We start from the raw sequence: 7,434 nt of genomic DNA on the forward strand, positions 1-7,434 counted from the left end.
TTATTAGCCCCATTTTGCAAATGACGGAATTGACTCACAGCATGGGTTGAATAACTTCCTGGGTTATTTAGGTGAGTAGGAGAGGACTCAGGCAACTCAGACTTCACACTCAAGCATTTTGTCCTGATGTTTCTGATGCAGACATGTCAACATTTCAGAAGATAATTTTCAATCAACCCTTGAAATTAGTGACAAATGATTCTGCAACATAACATAGATCTTTATTTTTAAAATAGGCTCCATGCCCAACGTGGCACCCAATATGGGTCTTGAACTCATGACACTGAGATCAAGACCTGAGCTGAGATCAAGAGTTGAATGTTTGGGGCCCCTGGGTGGCTCAGCTGGTTAAGCGGTTAAGAGTGTGCCTTCGGCTCAGGGCATGCTCCCTGCTCAACAGGGAGTCTGCTTCTCCCTCTGCCTCTGCCCCTCCCCCAGCTTGTACTCTCTCTCTCACTCCCTTACTCTCAAATAAATAAATAAATAAAATCTTAAAAAAAAAAAAAAGAGTCGAATGCTTAACCGACTGAAGCACCCGAGGTGCCCCTAACATAGATCTTTCTGACATCCAAAACATTTTTTCTGCCTTTGTTTTGATAAAGTTTATTTTTGAAATAAATATTTATTTTCCCCTCCCCCAAATTCTAAAGCTTTCCATCTTTAGAGAAATGACAGTGCTCTTCCCTTTCATCTACACCACTAGGGTAGAGCACATTCATTCATTCCCTCCTTCATTCAGCAGATGAAGGAAGCTGAGTAAAGTTACCTAGCCCCCGTCCTCAAAGAACTGCACAGTGACCTCTGGGATACAGCCTAGAAGCCAGTCCCTGGTTTGACATCTAACAAACCTCTTGAACACAAGAGGTTAAGATTAAAAACGCTGATTCTTATTTTCTCTTGGTTTCTAAATAGGAACTTTAAGGCAGGAATTCTCTCATGACTTCGGCTTTAAGCTTTGGCATTAGAAATGCCTCTCACATTTCTTTGATCCTTGAAAGCAGATTTAGCATCAGAATATATCACAGTGGAAAGATGTCCCAGGCAACACCTAAGAAGGCTCCTAGATTTTTATCTTCTTACATTATCATTGTTTCTGACTTCAAGCACCATGGTCATACTTTCTCAGCTGTGCCAGCATAACTTGCCAGCACCGATTGAACAAGATCTTAAAACAACGGTGCTGGGCCCGCCTATCCAATTTGGTTGTAACTGAAGAAACCTGAAGACTTCATTCCTCTTAGTAACACAGTGATCTTTCTTCTTTCCATGATTCATCTTTTGGGAAGGGTGTACTCTCAAGTTTTAAAGTAAGGCTCGGGAATGAGATAATAACTCTTCCCTATTTGAATTATGTCTTTCATGCATTCCAAACTTTTCTGAATGCCTACGATGTGCCAGACTGTTGTTAAGATTATATAGAAAGTACCTGCCCTGGAGGAATTAACAATCTAAAGGTGAAGAAAGGAAGGAAACAAAGTGTTATAATACTGGGCAGTAGGAGCCTCAAATGTAGTCAGGAATGCAGTGTAGGAGGTTGGCTAACTTGTCGCGGTCTCAGTGTGCTTTTACTATGTCCTTTCTTCTGACAGTTTTCCCATTATTCCATTCTTCCTGGTTTTCCGTAAATAGCTGCAGCATTCTCAGGTTCCTTATGAATTTTTTCCCCATTTAATTACTAATATATTCGTACTTAATATTTCCGGGAAATAATTGACTTTGGGATGAAATAGGGCTGCATTTGAATCCCTAGCCAGCACCCTCAAGTAGTTGCTTTTTGTATTTTATTATGCAGGAGTTTGGATCTGTTTAGAAATCCTATCCAATGAGCCATGGGTTGGAATGGGAGCTCTGCTGGGATGGAGACAGCTCCTCCCTCCACTTCTCTGTCCAGCTCTGGGCAAGTATCTTCTCTCTGCATGCTCACATGACCTAGGAACGGCCTCGTCAGCTTGGCATGATCTCACGATCCTAGCTCCTCCCATGATACAGTTAGAGAACCCATCCATCCCTAAATACTGTGTAGGTTGTGTAGAGAGAATCTGGTTGTTGACTAGCTAAGGATAGACTCTATCCAGGATGTGGTCCAAACCGCAAGAAGTGTCTGTTGGTGCAAACAGAGCCACCCAGGCCAAAAGTTTTAACAAGTTATGAATCGGGCACGGTTCCTGGGAATGAGGGTTTGAACCGGACAGAAACCCCCATGGGACCTTGGACAAATTCCTCGGTCTTTGCAGCCTTCTCCGCGAAGTGCTGTTAATACTTAGTGGATACTGTGCTCCGCTGCCACAACCTACCTTCAGGGCTGAAGAAACCTCCCCCAGCCGCTGGGAGCCGGGCCATCCTCCCCGAGTACTTCTCTAGGGAGGGGAGAGCCTCCCTGCCGACAGTCGTGGCCTCTTTCCAAAGACCGTCTGCACCCCCTGGCTGCTCCCCGCCGGCCTCTAAAGGCCGGCTCCCCCGGCGGGAGGAGGCGGAGCCGCGGAGCCGCATGCGCAGGCTGTCCCTCCGCCCCAGTGGGGGCTCTGACGCCGGTTCAGTCTCAGTTGGGCGGGGCCGCCGCAGGGGGAAGGAAGGGAGGAAGGGAGGGAGGAAGGGAGGAAGGGAGGGAGGGAGGAAGGGAGGGAGGGAGGAAGGGGGGAGGGAGGGAGGGAGGAAGGAGGGAGGGAGGGAGGAAGGGGGGAGGGAGGGAGGAAGGGGGGAGGGAGGGAGGAAGGGGGAGGAAGGGAGGGAGGAAGGGAGGGAGGGAGGGAGGAAGGGAGGGAGGGAGGGAGGGAGGAAGGGGGGAGGGAGGGAGGAAGGGGGGAGGGAGGGAGGAAGGGGGGAGGGAGGGAGGAAGGGGGAGGAAGGGAGGGAGGAAGGGAGGGAGGAAGGGAGGGAGGGAGGGAGGGAGGGAGGGAGGAAGGGGGGAGGGAGGGAGGGAGGAAGGGGGGAGGGAGGGAGGGAGGAACTAGAAAAGGAAATACAAGAAAAAGGAGGAGGAGGAGAGAGGCAACCAGCTGTCCGGCAAATGCCAAGGGAGTGAAGGAAACGAGTCCTCGGGCGTCGCACGGCTCGGGGAGCGGCCGCGGGGCGCAGCCCGGTGCTCTGAGAGCCCGCGGCCCGCAGCAACCCCGCCCAGCGCGCGGCCCGGCGCCCCCGCGCTCCTCGGGGCTGGGTCCCCGCAGGCAGGCCGCCCGGCCCGGCGACTTCGAGCTCCTCGGGGCTGGGTCCCCGCAGGCAGGCCGCCCGGCCCGGCGCCCCCGCGCTCCTCGGGGCTGGGTCCCCGCAGGCAGGCCGCCCGGCCCGGCGCCCCCGCGCTCCTCGGGGCTGGGTCCCCGCAGGCAGGCCGCCCGGCCCGGCGCCCCCGCGCTCCTCGGGGCTGGGTCCCCGCAGGCTGCCGGGCCCGGCGCCCCCGCGCGGCGGCAGAAACCGCGGATCCCCGCAGCCGTACCGCCTCGGCAGCCCCGCAGAGCCAGGCACCAGAGTCCGCGCTGGGCAAGGCGTTGTGGAAAACCGACCTCTGGGCTCCCGGATCAAATTAGAACACAGACCCGCTGGGGATAAACGTCAAAACAGCAGACCGCTGGGGACAGAAGGTTGTGGGGTTTTACAGGAAAATACAGGTCCTGGGTCCTTTCTATAGGAACCTGGTAAGTGCTGCCAGCCTTGTTCATTATGTCTTCAGGGTGGCCTCACGACCCGCGCTGGTATTGGACATCTCAACCTCATTACTAAGTATACATCGAGGTCGGCGAGATGTCAGCATTGATACCAAGTTTCTGGAACAAAGGATTCTACAGAAAAACAGGTGAAAGGGAGGGGGAGGCTTCAAGAATGAGGAAGAGAAAAGAAAGTGTTCAAAGTCAAGCCTTACTGAAGCATTAGTGTGTAGATCTTAATTTCCATCTGTTTTTACGTTTCTATAGCGGTTTCGAAAGGTCTTAGGAGTGCAGTGAATGTGGGAAAGCCTTCCCTGAAAGGTTTAACTTCTTTCAGCATCAGAAAGTCCACACTGCGGGGGAGGGGCGCTGCTGGGTGACTCTGTGGGTTAAGGGTTTGCCTTGGGCTCAGGTGCTGATCTGGCATGATCTCTGGGTCCTCCAATTGAGCCCACCTCAGGCTCCCTGCTGGGGGGGGGGGGGGAGGCCTGCTCTCCCTCCCCTTTTCCCTCTGCCCCTCCCCACCCAAGCTCTCCCCCTCTCTCAAATAAATAAATGAAATCTTTAAAAAGTAAAATAAAGGGGTGCCTGGGTGGCTCAGTTGGTTAAGCGACTGCCTTCAGCTCAGGTCATGATCCCGGAGTCCCGGGATCGAGTCCCACATCGAGTCCCACATCGGGCTCCCTGCTCGGCGGGGAGTCTGCTTCTCCCTCTAACCCTTCCCCCTCTTGCGCTCTCTCTCTCACTCTCTCTCAAATAAATAGAATCTTTAAAAAATAAATAAATAAAATAAAAAAGTAAAATAAAGTTCATACTGCAAAAAAGCCTTATGAACGCAACCAGTGTGGAGAATTCTTCCCTCACATCTCCATTTTCCTTCAACACCAGAGAATTCACATTGAGGCAAAGCCTTGTCAAGTGCAGCAAATGTGGGAAACTCTTTGGCCTAAGCTCCAGCCTTATTGTACAGAAGAGTTCACACTGGAGCAAGGCATTGTGAGTGCAGAGTATATGGGAAACTCTGCACTGCTGATTGTGACTTCATTCAACACAGAAGAGTTCACATGGGAGAAAGACCTCATGAGTGCAGGGAATGTGGGAAAGCCTTTAGAGTCCAATTTGCTCAGCACCAAAAAATTCACACCAGAGAAAGGCCTCACCAGTGCAACAAATATGAGCAAGCTTTCAGCTGAAGGTTTAACCTCACTCAGCACCAGAAAGTTCACCACCATACAAGAAGGCATCTTGTGTTGGGCAAATGCAGGAAAGTCTTCAGCCAATGTCTGCTCTGATTCAGTACTAGAAACTTCACAAAGCGGGGGCAGACATCTGGGTGGCTCAGGTGGTTGTGCTTCTGGCTCCTGGTTTCAGCTAGGATCATGATCTCGGGGTCCTAGGATGGAACCCCTTGATGGGCTCTGTGCTCAGCAGGGAGTCTGCTTGAGGATTTTTCCTCTTCTTCTGCCGCTCCCCCCACTCAGGCCACGCACACACTCTCTCTCTCAAATAAATAAATAAATAAATCTTAAAAAAAAAAAAACTTCACAAAGCAGATCAGCTTTAAGATAAGTGCAGTAAATCTGAGAAAGCCTTCAGCTGATTCATTTCCTGGGCACAGGAAAGTTCACATGAAGCAAAGTCATAGACATGCAGGGAACATGCTCTCTCCTTGTTCAATATAATGACACTGAAGGAGAACCTTTATAAGGGAGACATGTTCCTGAAGTTGAAACTCATACATCTGAATATACACAGTGGAGAAACCCGCCCCCCCCTCCCATAAGTTCCAGATATGTGGGAAGCTTCCAGCAGTTGTTCTGTACTTCCTAACTTGCTTGGGGCGCTTGCCAAAATTGTCACTGCCAGTTACTGTGGCACAAGTAATCTCAGCTCTACCACCTGCCAGGTCTCCATGGTGTGCATTAGTCACTCCCAACCTGTTCAGGAAAGTAGATATCTGTGCTCTCTCTAGAGAAAATAACAAGCAGCATGAGCCTTTATGGGGACCTGTTCCTTTTTCTCTAATTAGGGCACATCCCTGACCCAGTTGTATCCTAAAGGACCTTATCTCAGTTCTGCTGGTCACTTGCAGAGGAGATTCACCTTCATGGACATTTTTGTTCTTCAGTGATGCTCATGGTGGATTTTTCCAGCCTCCACGTCACCAACCTGTGTGACTCATGAACTGGCTGCCTTACCTTGCTTTGGTTTATGCAATAATAAAGGCCTCATTTTATTTAAACCAAAAATCAAACAAAACAAAACAACTCTAAAGGGGCATCCCAATTTCAGAGCTTCCTGTGGAGGGACATGGGTCTTTGCATCACAACCCAACTTCTCCCTCTGCCCATTCCTGCCTATTTCCCATCCCTGTCACATGTGTTGTTGCCAAGTGCACTCCCTAATAAACTTCGAATCTAATCTCTGTCTCAGAGCCTGCTTCCCAGGCAATGCAATCTGTAGCAATAACTTACCCCACTTTGCAATATTTTAGAAAGCAATAAATAAGACATTGTAAATAAAGGTGCCTAGGGACACAACTCCAGGGACACATTTATTGAAGGTTAGTCCTTTTGGCTCTTATCATGAAAAGTTTTCTATCACTTCTATCAAGGCTTTGTGCCCTACTAGCTTGTATACATTTTGTGTTATAGAGAACTATTCTTTTTTTTTTTTTTAAGATTTTATTTATTTGACAGAGAGAGAGACAGCCAGAGAGGGACCACAAGCAGGGGGAGTGGGAGAGGGAGAAGCAGGCTTCCCACGGAGCAGGGAGCCTGATGCGGGGCTCAATCCCAGGACCCTGAGATCATGACCTGAGCTGAAGGCAGACACTCAACAACTGAGCCACCCAGGCACCCCTGTAGGGAACTATTCTTGCCTTGCTGACATTGCGCTCCTTTTTTCTGTGCTCTGCATTAACTTGCAAAATTTGCTCTTTAAGAGTATTTTCACTCAGGTCAAGGCCAGCTTCATGGGTGCAAAACCTGCGTAGCTGCATGAGACCCAGTTCTTAAAAGGGTCCCACACTTGGTTTAGTGTTCTGCAGTTGTTGTCTTCGAAATTCTTCATCAATTTTGAACAAGGGCCTGGTGTTTTCATTTTGCACAAAGTATATAACTGGTTCTGCCCTTGGCCACTTGCCTCCTAAGACATGATATAGATCTTCTGGTCCTTGAAAGAACTTACCCTTGACATGTGGTCAAAGGCTTAATGACTTCATTGGTTAGATCTCTTTTGGCTCCAGGCATCTTTGCTTTACCTGTCCAGCTGAACACTCTCTGGTATAACTCACTTTCCTCACTTCTTGGCTTCTGACAAAGTTCTTCTAGGGAGATAATCAACCATTACCTTCCCCAAGCCCTGCTAGGCCCAAGCTGGTATCATTTACAGACCTATGCAGTAGGTTCTCAGTAAATGCTTATCATTGGTAGACTGACTTATTAGACTTCCATAAGAAATCATCTAAATACTCTACTGTTTAAAGCAGTAATTCTGTTCATTCATTCAGTCACTCCCCAGTTATACTTACTTGGCTTGGACATAATTTGATTCTCTGCCCTAATTTATTTTTTGTGACAGATTCTCAGTTACTATCTCTACTATGCTCATCCATCTACTCAGTGTTTCTGGATCACTTCTTGTAATTCTTTTTCATGTGCACCAGAGAACCTTCTGCAAATAGATGTTCATAGATGTTTGACAGTAGTGAATTGGTTTTGCTTTTGCTAATGTACAAAAGGAGGCTATGGTAGACTAGAAGGAACAGATTTTGAAGTCAAAGGGGTCTGAATTG

The 7,434-nt window shown here is 49.0% G+C and overlaps 1 protein-coding gene across 2 annotated transcripts in view; it reads right to left on the reverse strand.

Moving 5' to 3' along the window:
• Positions 1-2,473, reverse strand: part of ABCG2 (ATP binding cassette subfamily G member 2 (JR blood group)) — a 144,591-nt gene extending 142,118 nt beyond the window's left edge. Inside the window, exon 1 of one of the 2 annotated variants that reach the window (XM_064584780.1) lies at positions 2,295-2,473. The gene's annotated coding sequence lies outside the window, so the exon portion shown is untranslated. The remainder of the gene's footprint in view (positions 1-2,294) is intronic. The other variant, XM_064584777.1, reaches the window with a different exon arrangement.
• Between the last annotated feature and the right edge of the window lie 4,961 nt (positions 2,474-7,434).

The sequence above is a fragment of the Mirounga angustirostris genome, unplaced genomic scaffold (genome assembly GCF_029215605.1).
Source record: "Mirounga angustirostris isolate CCGP_5_RB_7025 unplaced genomic scaffold, mMirAng1.0.hap1 SCAF_2, whole genome shotgun sequence".
NCBI classification, from domain to species: Eukaryota; Metazoa; Chordata; class Mammalia; order Carnivora; family Phocidae; genus Mirounga; species Mirounga angustirostris.